This window comes from Thamnophis elegans, chromosome 15, assembly GCF_009769535.1.
Source record: "Thamnophis elegans isolate rThaEle1 chromosome 15, rThaEle1.pri, whole genome shotgun sequence".
NCBI lineage: Eukaryota > Metazoa > Chordata > Lepidosauria > Squamata > Colubridae > Thamnophis > Thamnophis elegans.
In genome coordinates this window covers 6,439,636-6,457,277 of record NC_045555.1, presented here as the reverse complement: position 1 = coordinate 6,457,277, position 17,642 = coordinate 6,439,636, and the positions used below count along the sequence as shown (strand labels likewise).

Genomic DNA, 17,642 nt, shown 5'->3' with positions numbered 1-17,642 from the left:
GTTTTATGTCATATTAGAAATATCTCACTACACCATCTTGCTATTACTAAATCTTCAAACCCAGGTCTTCTCAACCTTGGCAACTTACAGGTAGTTCATTTACTGACCATTCAAAGATACAACAGGACTTAGAACTCTTTCCCACACTTTCAACCTTTCTAGCATCTCCCATGCTCATCCGACCCAAATTCAGACGCTTGGCAATTGACTCATATTTATGACGGTTGCAGCGTCCTGGTGGACGCTGGGTGGGTGGGTGGGGGTCAAGTAATCTCCTTATGCGGCCTTCTGACAATGGGGGGGGGGGGAAGCCAGATTGACTTCACACCCATGTTAGGGGACTGAACAGCTGCAGTGATTCACTTAACTACCGTTGCAAGAAAGGTCGCAAAATGGGGCAAAAGACACTTAACCTCAAAGTTGACTCGTCCTTCCGTCCTTCTGAGGTGGGTCAAATGAGGAACCAGATTGTTGGGGGCAAGAGGCTGACTCTGTAAACAGCTTAGAGAGGGATGTAAAAGCACTGTGAAGTGGTATCTAAGTCTTAAGTACTATTTATTCCTTCCTTCCTTCCCTTCCCAGTGGTTAGAATGCAATATTGCAGTCTGACTCTGCCCACGGCCAGGAGTTCGATCCTGATCGACTGGCTGCAGGTTGATTCCGCCCATCCATCCCTCCGAGGTGGGTCAAATGAGGACCCGGATTGTTGGGGGCAAGAGGCTGACTCTGTAAACCACTTTAGAAAGGGCTATAAAAGCACTGTAAAGCGGTATATAAGTCTAAGTGCTCTTCCTTCCTTCCTTCCTTCCTTCCTTCCCTCCCTCCCAGTGGTTAGAAAGCAGGTAGAGTCTGCCCACTGCCAGCAGTTCGATCCTGACCGACTGGCTGCAGGCTGATTCAGCCTTCCATCCTTCCAAGGTGGGTCAAATGAGGACCCAGATTGTTGGGGGCAAGAGGCTGACTCCGTAAACAGCTTAGAGAGGGGTGGAAAGCACTGTGAAGTTGTATATAAGCCTAAGTGCTAGTGCTATTAACAAACGTTTCGCCCGGCGACAAAGACGTTGGCCTCAATTGTAGTCACAAGTCAAGGACTACGTGTGCATTATGAAAATTGGAATGGAGACACTTTGGGGATTTATTCAGAAGTCTGGGATCACCCCTCCCCACCCCCCACCCCAAAAAAGCTCCCTAACTGGGCCTGCAGAGTCATGAAATCTAAACTAAACTCCAAGATTAGCCTCCGGCCTACAGGGACCACGGTGGGCAGCCGAGAACGCAGGCATCAGGCAAGCGAGTCAAGCTACAAACTGGGAAGTAAACGATCCAATTAGTTTCAAGGTCTCTGCAGAGCCCAGTGCTGATAAGATTGGATTAAGGCAACACCTAAGCAGAAAAAAAGGAAGAAGTGATGGGAGACTAAGCAAAAAAAAGAAAAAGAAAAAAGAAAGATTAATTAAAAGAGAAGAGAGGAAGGAGGTCTCACCCCGCAGAATGATACATGGCTTTCCCCCCAAAAAGCCTCTAACTGGGCCCCAGTACGCATCGGGGTCTCACCTCCATGAGATCAGGTTTTTATTTTTTTTAAATTTCAGGGCAGCGTTTTAGCATTGCAGCGTGCTCCTTCCCACCCCCCTCCCCGCTTTTCCCCACGAATTATTTTTATTTTATATCTATGTCTATATATAGATATATAGCTGCTATGCGTTTCTCTTTCCTCTGAGCAATTACCCGGCAGTATATAAAGAGCAGGGGAGATGATGTTAATTAAACAGAAGATAATTTCTGTCAGCCCACAGAGTGGGGGGCCAAGGGATGCAGGGGGGGGAGGAGGAGGAGGAGGAGAGGGGTGGGGAAGAGCACGCTGGGCTTTGCCTCCTTGGAAGATTTTCTCTGTTCAAAGCACAGGTATTGGTGTCAGCAAGAAAAGGGGCTCATTTATTTCAATAATCATTGTAATAAGCTTGACCAAAAAAATAGAAGAAGATCACTGCTGGCAGGTGTGGAACAAAGAAGGTACAATGGGAAATCTGATTGAATTTGCAGCAAATTTTCCTAGTCCAGCGGGCACCAACTGGTGGTCCGTGAGAACATTTTCGAGGTGCGCAGAAAAATTATTTGCATTTTTTTTAATATTGCACTAAATCAGGGGTCCTCAAACTACGGCCCCTGGGACGGATACGTGCAATGAATGTTTGTGTGGCTGCAGAGAGTCTCCCCCTTTGGGGTCTTTTTGTGGGGGTCGGAGGGGGGACAGAAATTCTGACTTGGGGTCTGCTTCGGCCTCCTGGTGGGGGGCTTTGGGCGAAGGATGGAGGGAAGCACAGCTGGTGGTGAAGAGCCAGAGGGCCTCGTTCCAGTGGGCTGCATCCTGGCCTGGAACTGGCTGACCATCTCAGCCCGCTGAGCCTCCAGGCAGCGGCACCTGGCCTTGCGCTCCTGCAGGTCTTCCCTCTGCTTGGAAAGCCTGTGCTGCTAGTCCACAGTGAGGCGCTTCTGCTGAGCCTCCTTCTCAGTCAGATCCAATTTGAACGGAGCTGTTTTGCCAACTCTTTCTCCTGGTGGCTGCTTAGCTCCAGCAACTGCTTCCTGTTGGGGCCCTAAGGAGCCCGGGCGGGCAGACGAGGAGGGGCCGGGAGGGGAGGGGCGAGGAGTGGCCGTCAAGCCACCCTCAATGTGAGTCACATTGAGTTAGCCACGCCCACCCAGCCACTCATTCAGGAGATCATATTAGTGGTCCGCGGGATTTAAAATTATGAATTCAGTGATCCCTGAGGTCCGAAAGGTTGGGGAACCCTGTCCTAGTGCACAAAATGATGCAAAGTTGAAGGTGGGCACACAACAGGGGTGTGATATTTCAGGCGTGCAGATTCTTCCCAGGTTAGGGTGGGAAAGAGGGGTTTGAAAGCCTTCACTGGTAAGCCAAGACTGGTTTTCTTAACTGATAAAAAAACAGCCACTTTCTTTTCCTGGCGTATCTGCAAAATGTCAGGATGGGAAATTCTAGCTTAAATGTTCCCACGGGCGATAACAACAACCGCAGGTTTAAAAAAAGAACAATGAGGGTTCTGGAATATAACAGGTCGTCCTCGGCTTAATGGCGACAACCGAGCCCCAGATTTCTGTGACTTTGAACAAGTGAATGTGGCCCCATTTTAAGCCCTTTCTTGCTCTGGTTGTTAAGTGAATCGCCGCGGTTGTTAAAGTTTGTCGCACGGCTGTTAAGCGAATCTGGCTTCCCCATTGACGCTGCTGGTCGGAAGGTCGCAAAAAGGGGATTGCGACAGTCGTAAATATGAGTCAGAATTTTGATCCTGTGACCCTGGGGGAATCCTGCAACGGACGTTAAGCGTGACAAACGGTTGTAAGTCACTTCTTTCAATGCTGTTGTAACTTTAAATGGTCAGTGGCTAAGACCCTGAGCTTGTCCATCAGAAAGGTCGGCAGTTCAGCAGTTCGAATCCCTAGCGCCGCATAACGGAGGGAGCTCCTGTGATTTGTCCCAGCTTCTGCCAACCTAGCCGTTCGAAAGCACGTACATAAAATTGAGCCTACATATATAATTATGGCCGCAAGAATAACTTATGCACAATTTTGGAAATCCACTACCATACCGTCGGAAGATGCTATAATTAAAAAGATCTATGAATGTGCAGAAATGGACAGAATGAGGGGTTGGCTGAGGGACAAAGGAGAAACGGAACATTATCTTAGCTGGAACTTATGGTATATGTGGGCGACAAGGAGAACAGCAGGGACTTAAAACGGGGAAAGTTAAAAGTGAACATGTGTATTGTAATAGATCCCTGAACTTTGTAATGAGAAGATGTGGCTTAGAGACCTAACAATGAGGAAGGAAAGAAAAAAGTTGGGCTGTGAATGACTGTCACCGCGGGGGGGGGGAGGGGAGGGGGGTTGTATGTTTAAAATTGTATTTGTATCTGTATGTTTTACGCTTAAAAAAAAATGTATAACTAATGAATGCCGATACAAAAGGCTGTATATTTACTTTATATTGTTATGTATGTTTTGTCTTTTCTTATGTTGTTGTATTTTTCTTTCTGTTTTTAAAGGTAATAATGTTTAATAAAAACTATTTTTTAAAAAAAAAGCACGTAAAAATTGCAAGTAGAAAAATAGGGACCACCTTTGGTGGGAAGGGAACAGCGTTCCGTGGGGGAGACTCTCTGCAGCAACACAAGCCTTCATTGCACGTATCCGATCCCAGGGGCCATAATTTGGGGACCCCCCTGATTTAGCACAATATTAAAAAATGCAAATAATTTTTCGGTGGACCACCAAAATTTTCTCCCGGACTACCAGTTGGTGACCGCTGCTCTGGAAGGGAAATGGGGAAAGCAAAGGACTTGTTGAAGTAAGGTTTATATCGCACGCACTACTCACCAGGGCCTCGCGCGATGCTCCATTCTCCGTTCCAGACGAGCTGATCTGTGCAAAGAAAACACAAGGTTAGACTGCCCTCCAATGGTCATCTCTATGCATACAGCCGCACACCACCCAGGTGGGAGAAAGGCTTATAAATGTCCTGACCGAGGCTTCCCGAGAGCCTGAAGCCAACTCCTGGTCCCGACAAAACCCCTTTTATTCATTGACTGTGAATTCTGCCCATTCACATCCAGCAAAGTCTTTCATGGGAGGATTTACAGCCACAGGCCTTCTCTGGCTTGGAGAGCTGCCAGGCCCGATAGGATGTTGCCTACTTGGGTAATGAAACGCCTGCAAGAAAACAAGCAAGTTCAGAGAGCACCAAGGACCCTTCATTTCAACCCTGAGCTACAAATATTCTATTCTATTCTATTCTTTCTTTCTTTCTTTCTATCTATCTTTCTATCTATCTATCTATCTATCTATCTATCTATCTATCTATCTATCTATCATCTATCTTTCTTCTTTTCTTCCTCCCTCCCTCCCTCCCTTCCCTTTGGTCCTAGCACTGATGATGTTACCTACTTAGGGTCATGAAATACCTGCAAGAAAACCACCAAACTCAGAGAGCACCAAGGACCCCACAGTCCTCCTCCTCCTTTCTCGCACTGATAATGTTACCTAGTTGGGTAATGAAACGCCTGCAAGAAAACCACCAAACTCAGAGAGCACCAAGGACCCTGGATGTCAACCCTGAGCTACAAATATTCTATTTCTCTGTCTGTCTGTCTGTCTGTCTGTCTGTCTGTCTGTCTGTCTGTCTGTCTATCTATCTATCTATCTATCATCTATCTATCTATCTATCTATCTATCTATCTATCTATCTATCTATCATCTATCTATCTATCTATCTATCTATCTATCTATCTATCTATCTATCTATCTATCCTCTATCTATCCTCTATCTATTATCTATCTATCTATCTATCTATCTATCTATCTATCTATCTATCTATCTATCTATCTATCTATCTATCATCTATCAATCTATCTTTCTTCTTTTTTCCTCCCTCCCTCCCTCCCCCCCTTCTCTTTGGTCCTAGCACTGATGATGTTACCTAGTTGGGTAATGAAATGCCTGCAAGAAAATAAGCAAACTCAGAGAGCACCAAGGACCCTTCATTTCAATCCTGAGCTACAAATATTCTTGTCTGTCTGTCTGTCTGTCTGTCTGTCTGTCTGTCTGTCTGTCTATCTATCTATCTATCTATCTATCTATCTATCTATCTATCTACCTTCTTTATTTCCTTCCTCCCTCCCTCCCTTCCTTCCTTCCCTTTGGTCCTAGCACTGATGATGTTACCTAGTTGGGTAATGAAATGCCTGCAAGAAAACAAGCAAACTTAGAGAGCACCAAGGACCCTGGATGTCAACCCTGAGCTACAAATATTTCCTTCCTTCCTTCTTTCCTTCCTTCCTTCCTCCCTCCCTCCCTCCCTCCCTCCCAGCACTGATGATGTTACCTACTTAGGGTCATGAAACGCCTGCAAGAAAACAAGCAAACTCCAAGCATCCCTCATGTCAACCCTGAGCTACAAATATTCCCCTTTATTAGCACTGGAGTTGTAAAGAGAAACTGAAAAGCTGCTTACGGAAAGAAAATTGTAAGCCCAAAAGAGGAAGAGGAAGAAGGAAAATGGGGAGGGGGAAAGGAAGCGTAACTCAGGAGCAAAGCATCTCCCTTCCTCAGAGAGAGTCACAAGTTCAACCTCTATTTTAAAAAGACCAGAGAGCAGGAAATTGGAAAATCTTAGCTGGCTTTACATTTATTGGCAACTCCATAAATACGCTACATCCTTTCCTGGGCTTGCGAAGATGATCCCAGGATGAGCATGTATGAACTAAGGAGGGACCAGCCGCTCTATGTTCCACCTCTGAATTTCTTTTTCTCTTTTGATTATTGCCCAGGTGCAAGACACAGTTTAGGAAGAAGAGTGGAGGTATCTAAATCCCTATCTAAATCACCATTTTTTTCTTGTTAAATTAAGCAGAAGCCTGAAGACGTTTACAAGCATGTTTTGCTAGTGGATAATGTCAAGGTAAAAGTTCCCCTCGTACATATGTGCCAGTCATTCCCGACTCTAGGGGGCGGTGCTCATCTCTGTTTCAAAGCCGAAGAGCCAGCGCTGTCTGAAGACGTCTCCGTGGTCATGTGGCCAGCATGACTCAACTCCCGAAGGCACACAGAACGCTGTTCCCTTCCCACCAAAGGTGGTCCCTATTTTTATACTTGCATTTTTTACGTGCTTTCGAACTGCTAGGTTGGCAGAAGCTGGGACAAATCACGGGAGCTCCCTCCGTTATGTGGCGCTGGGGATATGAACCGCCCATCTTTCTGATGAACAAGTTCAGCGTCTTGGCCACTGTGCCACCGCGTCCCTAGTTAGAGGGGACCCTAAAAGGGCATCCACACCCACTTCTGGCTTTTGCTTCTGCCACTCAACAGCCTGCCTTCTACGAAACAAATGCTGGCAACCTTTTGTGGTGGTATGATTACCGCCATCGATACAAAAGTCAAAGTTGCATTTGTTTTGGCTTCCAAACGGAAGCAATTTAACAGCCCCAAAGCCAGAGAGAATTCTGTTTTGTTTTCTTTTGTTAAAAAGGTAACAAAAAAAAAAAAGTGACGTTTGCTTTCTAGGAGCCTGGTGAGGGCGAAAACAGTCTCCCCTCCTCCCTCCGGAGGCCGAAAACACCCTCCCGGAGCCTCTGCGCAAACCCTGTACTTTTCTGGCATCGCGTGGAGACTCCTGGGAAGGGGAGTGTGGGCGAGCTAGGGCAACGCTGGCATGCCCGCAGATATGGCTCTGCTTTCCTTCTCCGCTCCATCTGATTAAAAAGCCCACGCCAGACAGGAGACCAGTGAATATGATGCAGAGAATTAAATGGAAGAAAGTTCATTCATGGTTGACTCTTTCTCCCTTATAATGCAAGGAGAAATTACCGTATTTTTCGGACTATAAGACGCACTGGTGTATAAGACACACCAAGATTTCAAAGAGCTAAGTAAGTAAGTGTTTTGTCCTCCCCAGTCTCAGAGCACTCTGGAAGGCAAAAGCCCCCATTTTGGCAAAAAATGGTCAAAAAACGGGCCATTTTTTGCAAAAACAGGGGCATCGTTGCCTTCCTCCAGCCCTGCTGAAGCTTGCAGAATGCTTCTGAGGGCTGGGGAACAGCAAAAACGCCTCTGTTGTTCTGAAGAATGGGCAGAAAACGGGCCATTTTTTGCACAAACGGGGGCATTTTTGCCTTCCCGAAGCCCTGCCGAAGCCCGCAGAATGCTTCTGAAGGCTGAGGAAAAGCAAGAACGTCTGATTTTGCAAAAAAATGGCCCATTTTCCACAAAAATGGGATGCGGGGGGCGGGGCTTGGGGAGGCCAAAAATGCCTGTATTCGGTGTATAAGACGCACAAACATTTCCACGCTCTTTTAGGGGAGGTGCGTCTTATACGCCGCAAAATACGGTAGATTTTCACCAGCGTCTTATTAGATTTTGCAGCTCCAGGAATTCCTCACACAAATATAAAACATTGGGAACAACACTGGGGCCCAAGAAAAAGAAATGGTGTGTTTAAAGAAAAGGTCTCAGTTTGGGATTATTAAGGTTTCAAGATGGGGTATGAGGAATAAAGAGACATGTGCAGACCTGCTATAGCTCCTTTTCAAAAAACCCAGTTAAGAATACGCTTCCCGCTCTGGTCACCTCCAATAATTTTCAAATAATTCCAAATACCGAAAGAAAATGCAATTCAACCCCAGAGTTCAAGAAAATGCAGATATTTTGCATTTTCTGGGGTTGGGGATGGGGGGGGGGGAGTGCTACTGCTGTACTCCCCATTCTTTGGGCTAAATTCCCTCCTCTGAGTTTGGTTTATAACTGGCTCTTCCTTTATCATTATTATTTTGTACAATTTTTTTTATTATTTTATTTTTAAACATTAAAAAAAATTATCATCCATTACATACAGCATGCCATTTGGTTACAAGTGTTTTTGCATCTGTATTCTCAATTACATTTTCAATCACAGATTTTTCATCTAATATAACTAGATACCTCACTTTCATTGTACAACGTATATTCAAATACGATTAATATTTTTTTTTTCAATAAACCTAATTCCCTTACATTCTTGATTGTCTATTTCAGTGTTTCTCAACCTTGGCAACTTGAAGATGTCCGAACTTCAACTCCCAGAATTCCCCAGCCAGCATTCGCTGGCTGGGGAATTCTAGGAGTTGAAGTCCGGACATCTTCAAGTTGCCAAGGTTGAGAAACACTGGTCTATTTAATAACAATATACCTTTATATAATCACATATCCTGATATAAAAAAATAAATAAATAAACTTTATCATTATTTTTATCGATTAGTTCGAAGGGGTAATTTCACACCCTTAGGGGACCCGCCGTTAGATTAACGGTGGCAGTCTCCTTCCAGAAGAAATATATGTTGAGATTATATATAGTAAGGTGAGCCCACTCCCCTCTCAATGTTGATGTTAATATGTCAGGCAGGTAGGAACTGGAATTCTATAGATATAGGCTAAAACAGGGGTCGGCAACCTTAAACACTCAAAGAGCCATTTGGACCCGTTCCCCACAGAAAACTCCGGGAGCCACAAAAACTCCTTCCCGTGCCTGACTATTTCCTGAGCGGCCACCGAACTAGCAAATGTAGTTGTGTTTTCTTCTGAAACTTTTTTCCCCCTTGGATTTATCCATGGTTGGCCTACCCGGGGGCGGGGTGCGTGGGTGTCGAAAAGCTCAATAAATCCCGTGCCGGCAGGTATCACACATTGACGGATATTTTGAGCAACAGGGAGCCGCAGCAGAGGGATGAAAGAGCCACATGCGGCTCCAGAGCTGGGCTAAAATAACAGTCGTTCCCCTCTTTTCCCTGCATACCGTAGAGACTCAAGATGGGGCCCTCTTGAGTTCATCACACTTTCCTGTTTCCTCCAGCTAAGCTCATCTTTCACTGACCCCCCACCGTCTATTTTCTTCAGGGGCTCTTTCTGTATCCAAACCTTAGTTTGCCAAAAGAGAACTGTCTACTCTCAAGCCCCTTTTCTTCTCCAAAAAGCTCAATGGAGAAACAAGATTTATGGCGGAATCTCGCCAACGGAGAGAAGGCACTGTTGTGTCCAGAATCCTTTGTGAATGTGAGTTGTTTCCACCTATGCTGCAAAGCATACCTCTGGAGGGTACTTCTGGGACAAAGCATACCTCTGGAGCATACCTGTGGAGGCTACCTCTGGGGCACAATCATTATTTGTCCCCTGGCAGGATATTTCCACCTTTGCAATGGCATTTCATGGCATTCTGAGAGAAGGTTGAAGCAGCCAGAGGAGGAATCTCTCTACTGCAACTCTTGGGCAATATTCTGGAGTCTTGTGCAAGGGGAAGGTGGGGGGGAGAGGGAGGATCCAGCCTTGCTGTATTTGAACCAAGATGTGGGGGTGGCAATGCCTGGAAGAAAATAAGTCGAATTTTCCCTTTCTTGAAACTGGAAAATTTGGGGGAACATACTTTTTTTCCCATTCGGTTCAAGCAATGTCGTATTTCATTGATCCTTGGTTCAGTTCAGGCCATGTCCAGAATCAACAGCGAAGGCCAGGATTTGTCAACAAGGGGTGTGTTGGGAGGGGAGGATTATGTTTTGTTTGGAACTGGCCAATGTCCAGCAGAGCTCAGATTTTGGCACAGCATATGTACACAAGTATAAAAAGGAAGGCTGGGAACCTATTGTCAAAAGTGCTGAAATATATCTATCTATCTATCTGTCTGTCTGTCTGTCTGTCTGTCTGCATGCATGCATGCATACATACATACATACATACATATTTGAGAATATCCTGACTTATTTTTAAGAGAATTGGCTCAATAAAAGCTTAATGGGTCCTGGGAAAAAAGAAAGAAAGAACGAAGAAAGAAAGAAAGAAAGAAAGAAAGAAAGAAAGAAGGAAGGAAGGAAGGAAGGAAGGAAGGAAGGAAGGAAGGAAGGAAGAAAGAAAGAAAGAAAGAAAGAAAGAAAGAAAGAAAGAAAGAAAGAAAGAAAGAAAGAAAGAAAGAAAGAAGATTTCTGACTGGAAAGGGGTGGGGGGAGGAGATAGAAAGCTGTGGGGAAGGTAACTGAACTTCTTTTAAAAAAAATAAAATAAAACCAACAGTGCAACTGATAGACTAACAAACAAGCATGCACCACCGCAAATCCAATTAATATGTTAGTATTTGTATAGGCGAAGAAACGTTTGACCTCCAGAGTCTGCAGGTGGAAAAAGATGAAAGGGCAATTGGAATAGACTTCGGTGAAGTTCTGTCTCCTGATTAATATTCAAACAGGTATCTGCCTTTATGCGGCATTCAAGAAGTTTCTGAATTAAAAAAGAATGGGGAAAGAATAGGAGGGGGCAGCGTGGTGTGGTGCTTCAAAGAAACTCTTGGCAGAAATATATCCAGGTTTTTCTACAGTGAGGTTCGGAAAGTGTGGCCTTCTTGGTAGCCCCTAAATGAGTGTGACCCATTTTTGTGTGTTTTTTTTATAATTTGGGGAGGCTTAATGGGGCAAAATTGGTGCTTTAGACTTGTAGGTGCTTAAAGAGCCTTTTTTTTGGGGGGGGGACACCCCTTTTAAACTTCCTGGGGCCTCTTCTGATAAGGCTGCTGCCCCATTGATTTTCAGAAAGTGGGTCGCAACATGTTTCATTCATTCTGGTGCAGGGGTTGGCAACTTGTGGGTCTGGAGCCGCATGTGGCTCTTTCATCCCTCTGCTGCGGCTCCTTGTCGCCAGGCAGCTCCACAATGAATAGGGCTTTCGGTTAGGACAGGTAGAGGAAAAAGGGACACTGTACTAGGAGGAGACTTTATGGTGGGGAAACCGTCCTTCCAGTCAGCAGAGGAAAAAAGACACAGCACTAGGAGAAGACTCTATGGTGCATATGTAGGGGGGGGGGGGGGCAACCAGACTTCCAGTCAGCAGAGGAAAAAGGATGCTGCGCTAGGAGGAGACTATGGTGGGGGGGAACCAGACTTCCAGTCGGCTCCAGAATTGAACGGTAGGGCTTCTGGTTAGGACCTTTGTGGTTCTTTGAGTGTTTAAGGTTGCCGACGCCTGGTCTGGTGTGTCACCATGGATAACAATAATTGTGCAGCCCTGTGCTAAGAGAATTGAAGAGCACATCTTTCTACATTTAGGCTAGAAAAACGAAATGCACAGGTACAGTATAGGTGGTACCTTGCTCAACAGTAGTAACTGGGAGAGGGATCTTGGAGTCCTAGTAGACAACCATTTAAATAGGAGCCAGCCGTGTGCAGCAGCTGCCAAAAAAGCCAACACAGTTCTAGGCTGCATCAACAGAGGGATCAAGATCATGTGAAGTGTTAATGCCACTTTATAAGGCCTTGGTGAGGCCACACTTGGAATACGGCATCCAGTTTTGGTCGCCACAATGTAAAAAAGATGTGGAGACTCTAGAAAGTGTGCAGAGAAGAGCAAGAAAGAGGATAAGGGGACTGGGGGCTAAACCATATGATGAATGGTTGCAGGAACTGGGCATGTTTAGTTTAGTGAAAAAGAAGACACGGGGAGACATGATAACAGTGTTCCAGTATCTCAGGGGTTGCCACAAGGAAGAGGGAGTCAAGGTATTCTCCAAAGCACCTGAGGGCAGGACAAGAAGCAAAATAGGTGGAAAGTAATCAAGGAGAGAAGCAACTTAGAACTAAGGAAGAATTTCCTGACAGTGAGAACAATTAATCAGTGGAACAACTTGCCTCCAGAAGTTGTCAATGCTCCGACACTGGACATTTTTAAGATGATGTTGGGTAACTATTCAACTGACGTGTTGTAGGGTTTCCTGCCTAGGCAGGGGGTTGGAGTAGAAGACCTCCAAGGTCCCTTCCAACTCTATTATTCTATATTCTATTCTATTTCCATAGAAAAATTAGCCCCCACTTTCCCCCAATTTTTTTTTAATACCAAGCATTTTTCATCCCTGTTATGTTGTGATAAAAGAAAGAGGGCCCAGTGATTACAAGCCTGCCTCGTTCTTCCTTTTCAGCTTGTGTATTGAGCCGGAATTTCTCAGCTGCTCTCATCTATTATCTTCTCAGAAACCACAATTGCTCTCTTTTTTCCCCCTTTTAAAGACTTTATTGAATTTTACATAAATGGAGAGATATTTAGAAAAAAAAACCTCTTCCAGACTCCTCAGAGACATGGCCTAAATGATTCATCCAATTAGAGCTTCATTTGGCTATTATGAGAAGATATTGAGCCATATAAATCAGTTCAGGTTAAGATGAAGGAGTAAGAAAAAGACAAATCTTTATAGACGTGTCTAAAGAAATAGATTAAGAAAAAAAACAAACAAAAAAAAACAACAAAGACAGAGTATATATAAAAACCCAAGGGTAGAAAAACAGGCTTTCTGCAGAATAATTTTCTGGTCCTTATTCAGCCTCTTAAATACATCAGCTTTCAATTGAAAATCACCAGACTCCTGCACCCGTCACAGCTAGTCCTGATACAGACCTGATACAATTGTGGTTGTACACAGCCTAACAACTGGGCACGGAACCACAGATTGGTTCACAATTGGGAAAGCAAGGCCGTATAGCAATAGCAGTTAGACTTATATACCGCTTCATAGGGCTTTCAGCCCTCTCTAAGCGGTTTACAGAGTCAGCATATCGCCCCCCACAGTCTGGGTCCTCATTTCACCCACCTCGGAAGGATGGAAGGCTGAGTCAACCTTGAGCCGGTGAGATTAGAACCGCTGAACTGCAGATAACAGTCAGCTGAAGTGGCCTGCAGTACTTCACCCTAACCACTGTGCCACCTCGGCTCTTAGCATACTGTCGTCCTGCCTATTTAACCTATAGGCGGAGCACATCATGAGGAAGGTGGGGCTAGATGAATCAAAAGTTGGGATTGAGATTGCCGGGAGAAATACCAACAACCTCAGATATGCAGATGATGCCACTCTTAATGGCAGAAAGTGAAGAGGAACTAAAGAGCTCCTTGAGGCGGGTGAAGGAGGAGAGTGCAAAAGTTGGCTTGGAACTCAACATTAAGAAAGAGAAGATCATGGCATCCGGCCCACTCAATTCCTGGCAAATAGAAGGGGAAGAAATGGAGGTAGTGTCAGATTTCATTTTCCTGGGCTCCAAGATCACCGCAGATGGGGACTGCAGCCAAGAAATTAAAAGATGCTATTCCTGGGGAGGAAAGCAATGACAAATCTAGACAGAATACTAAAAAGCAGAGACATCACCCTGCCAGCAAAAGTGTGCAAAGTCAAGATGATGGTTTTCCCAGTTGCAATGGATGGCTGTGAAAGTTGGACCATAAGGAAAGCTGAGCGCCAAAGAATGGAGGCCTTTGAACTCTGGTGCTGGAGAAGAAGACTTCTGCATTGAGTCCCTTGGACTGCAAGGCCATCCAACCGGTCAGTCCTAGAGGAGATCAACCCTGGCTGCTCTTTAGAAGGTCCTAAATCCTGAAGAGGAAACTCAAAGACTTTGGCCACCTGATGAGAAGGAAGAAGGACTCCCTGGAGAAGAGCCTCATGCTGGGAACGATGGAGGGCAAAAGAAGAAGGGGACAGCAGAGAAGGAGGTGGCTGGATGGAGTCATTGAAGCAGTTGGTATGAGCTTAAATGGACTCCAGAGGATGGTAGAGGACAGGAAGGCCTGGAGAAACGTTGTCCATGGGGTTGCAATGGGTCGGACACGACTTTGCAACTAACAACAACAACAGCTTAAAAATGAATCCATGGTCTACTGTTAGAAAGGGATTAAGAATTGATTCTTAATTGCTTAATTGCTGATTCTGTTCTACAGAGGAATTATTGAGTCTGTCATCTGCACCTCCATAGCTATGAGATTTGGCTCTGCAACCCAACAAGACAGACGCAGACTTCAGAGGATAATCAGAACTGCAGAAAAAACAATGGCTGCCAACCTGCCTTCCATTGAGGACCTGGACACTGCAGGAGTCAAAAAGAGGGCCGTGAAAATATCTATATACCCCTCGCATCCGGGACATAAATTGTTTCAACTCCTACCCTCAAAACGACACTATAGGGCATGGCACACCAAGACAATTAGACACAAGGACAGTTTTTCCCCGAATGCCATCACTATGCTAAACCAATCATTCCCTCAACACTGTCAAACTATCTACTAAGACTGTATTACTATTATTCTTCTCTTCCTTCCTAGTATCTATCGCTTCCCACTTATGGCTGTATCCATGTTGCCGGTATCTTTACAATTTATATTGTTTTATTTGTTTCCTAGTAAGATTTGATTGCTTATTAGTAACCTATGACTATCACTAAGTGTTGTATTCTATGATTCTTGATGAATGTATTCTATTTTATTTTTCTTTATGTTCACTGAGAGCATATGCACCAAAGACAAATTCCTTGTATGTCCAATCACACTTGGCCAAAAAAGAATTCAATTCAATTCAATGTCTTAGTCTATCCTATTTTTTATTTTATTCAATTTCCTATTCTATTCTATTTCTTATTCTATTATTTTTCTTATTCTATTCTATTCTTTTCTATTTCTTATTCTATTATTTACTATTCCTTATTCTATTGTATTTCCTATTCTATTTCTTATTCTATTATTTTACTTATTCTATTCTTTTCTATTCCTTATTCTATCCATTTCTTATTCTATTCTATTTCTTAGTCTTTCTTATTCTATTCTATTTCTTATTCTATTCCATTTCTTATTCTATTCTCATTCTATTTCTTATTCTATTCTTTTCTATTTCTTATTCTATTCCATTTCTTATTCTATTCTATTCTATTCTATTTCTTATTCTATTCTTTTCTATTTCTTATTCTATTCTTTTCTATTCCTTATTCTATTCTATTTCTTATTCTATTCTATTTCTTATTCTATTCTTTTCTATTCCTTATTCTATCCCATTTCTTATTCTATTCTATTTCTTAGTCTTTCTTATTCTATTCTATTCTATTTCTTATTCTATTCCATTTCTTATTCTATTCTATTTCTTATTCTATTCTTTTCTATTCCTTATTCTATCCCATTTCTTATTCTATTCTATTTCTTAGTCTTTCTTATTCTATTCTATTCTACTTCTTATTCTAGTCTATTCTTTCTATTTCTTATTCTATTCTTTTCTATTCCGTATTCTATTCTATTTCTTATTCTATTCTATTCTATTCTAGGCACGGCACACTGGCTGACCAAAATGTTCATCAGCTGCTTAGGATGCCTGGGTTCAAATAACAGGAATCCATTCAGGAGGATAAGAATTTAAGTATGATAAAGAGAAACATGGTTTTTATTTCTCTTCACCAATGTTTTGTTATCCCTCTTACTTTGGACCTCGGCCTTCCCAGGCTGGGGACAAGGGAAGGTAAACCTGTCACACCTCTTCCTTGGGAAAAGGAGACCCTGCAGATTTGCAGATTGTGCCTGGCACCCTAGTGCCCTGTCAACGCAGGACTACAACTTCCATCACACGCCCAACTAAAGAAACTTTGGCCTCAGTTGTTGTCGTAAGTCGGGGACTATCTGTGCCTTCCTCTGCATGGCAGCCTTGCCTAGTAAACTCCCTCCCTTTTCTGGGAATTTCTCCTCTGTGTTGGAGGCACCAAAATAACCAAGGTGTTCTAAGGTCTCTTGTTGGAGCAGGGGGTTGAACTAGATGACCTCCGAAGTCCCTTCCAGCCCTGGATTGCTGTGCTCTGCATGTAAAGAACCCCCCCTCCCTCTTTCCTGCCTTTCATTTGAGACAGCTGCAAAGGATAGGACTTACTCCTTACCCTGGGTCCTTTCCAAAGGGGTAGAAACTAAGTTTTCCTTTGCCCCTTCACAATGCACCATGAAACTCCCCCAACCCCTCCATCCATCCATCCCCTTTTAGGGATTCCCCCTTCTCTTGTCTTTTCTAGAGGGGAGGGTAGAAAAGCCCATTTCTCACCCATCGCCTGCCTTCATTTATATGCAAATCCCCAACGCCTCCATCCATCCCCTGTTTAGAGATACCGCCTTGCCTTTTTCTTAAGGGAGGGGAAGGATAGAAGAGCCCATTTCTCACCTCCCTGACTTAATTTATGTGGGACACAAGGGTTCCCTTCCTTCTCCCCTCCCATTAGAACAGACAGAGAATAGAATAGAATAAGGAATGGAATGGAACAGAATAGAATAGAATAAGGAATAGAATAAGGAATAGGGTAGGGTAGAGTAGAATTAGACTAGAGAATAGGATAGAGAATAGAATAGAACAGGGAATAGGGTAGGGTAGGGTAGAGTAGAATTAGAATAGAAAATAGAATAGAATAAGGGTAGGGTAGAGTAGGGTAGAGTAGAATTAGAATAGAGAATAGAATAGAATAGAATAGAATAAGGAATAGAATAAGGAATAGGGTAGGGTAGAGTAGAATTAGACTAGAGAATAGGATAGAGAATAGAATAGAACAGGGAATAGGGTAGGGTAGGGTAGGGTAGAGTAGAATTAGAATAGAAAATAGAGTAGAATAAGGGTAGGGTAGAGTAGAATTAGAATAGAGAATAGAGAATAGAATAGAATAGAATAAGGAATAGAATAGAAAAAGAACAGGGTAGGGTAAAGTAGAATAGAATAGAGAATAGAATAGAGAATAGAATAGAACAGGAAATAGGGTAGGGTAGCGTAGAGTAGAATAGAAAATAGAATAAAGGAACAGGGTAGGGTAGAGTAGAATTAGAATAGAGAATAGAATAGAATAGAATAAGGAATAAAATAGAATAAGGAACAGGGTATGGTAGAATAGGGTAGAGTAGAGTAGAATAGAATAGAGAATAGGATAGAGAATAGAATAGAACAGTGAATAGGGTAGGGTAGGGTAGAGTGGGGTAGAGTATAGAATTAGAATAGAAAATAGAATAGAATAAGGAACAGGGTAGGGTAGAGTAGGATAGGGTAGAGTAGAATTAGAATAGAGAATAGGATAGAGAATAGAATAGAATAGAATAGAACAGGGAATAGGGTAGGGTAGAGTAGAGTAGAATTAGAATATAGAATAGAATAGAATAGAATAAGGAATAGAATAGAATAAGGAATAGAATAGAATAAGGAATAGGGTAGGGTAGGGCAGGGCAGTGTGGTGTGGTGTGGTGTGGGGTAGGGTAAAGTAGAATATAGAATAGAATAGAATATAGAATAGAATA

General features: G+C 43.4%; 1 long non-coding RNA gene across 1 annotated transcript in view; it reads right to left on the bottom strand.

The window, feature by feature from the left end:
• The window catches only part of LOC116518800, a 67,790-nt gene that overhangs the window by 49,436 nt on the left and 712 nt on the right, over positions 1–17,642 (bottom strand). The window contains exon 2 of the long non-coding RNA XR_004256584.1: positions 4,402–4,446. This is a non-coding gene — a long non-coding RNA (uncharacterized LOC116518800). The remainder of the gene's footprint in view (positions 1–4,401; positions 4,447–17,642) is intronic.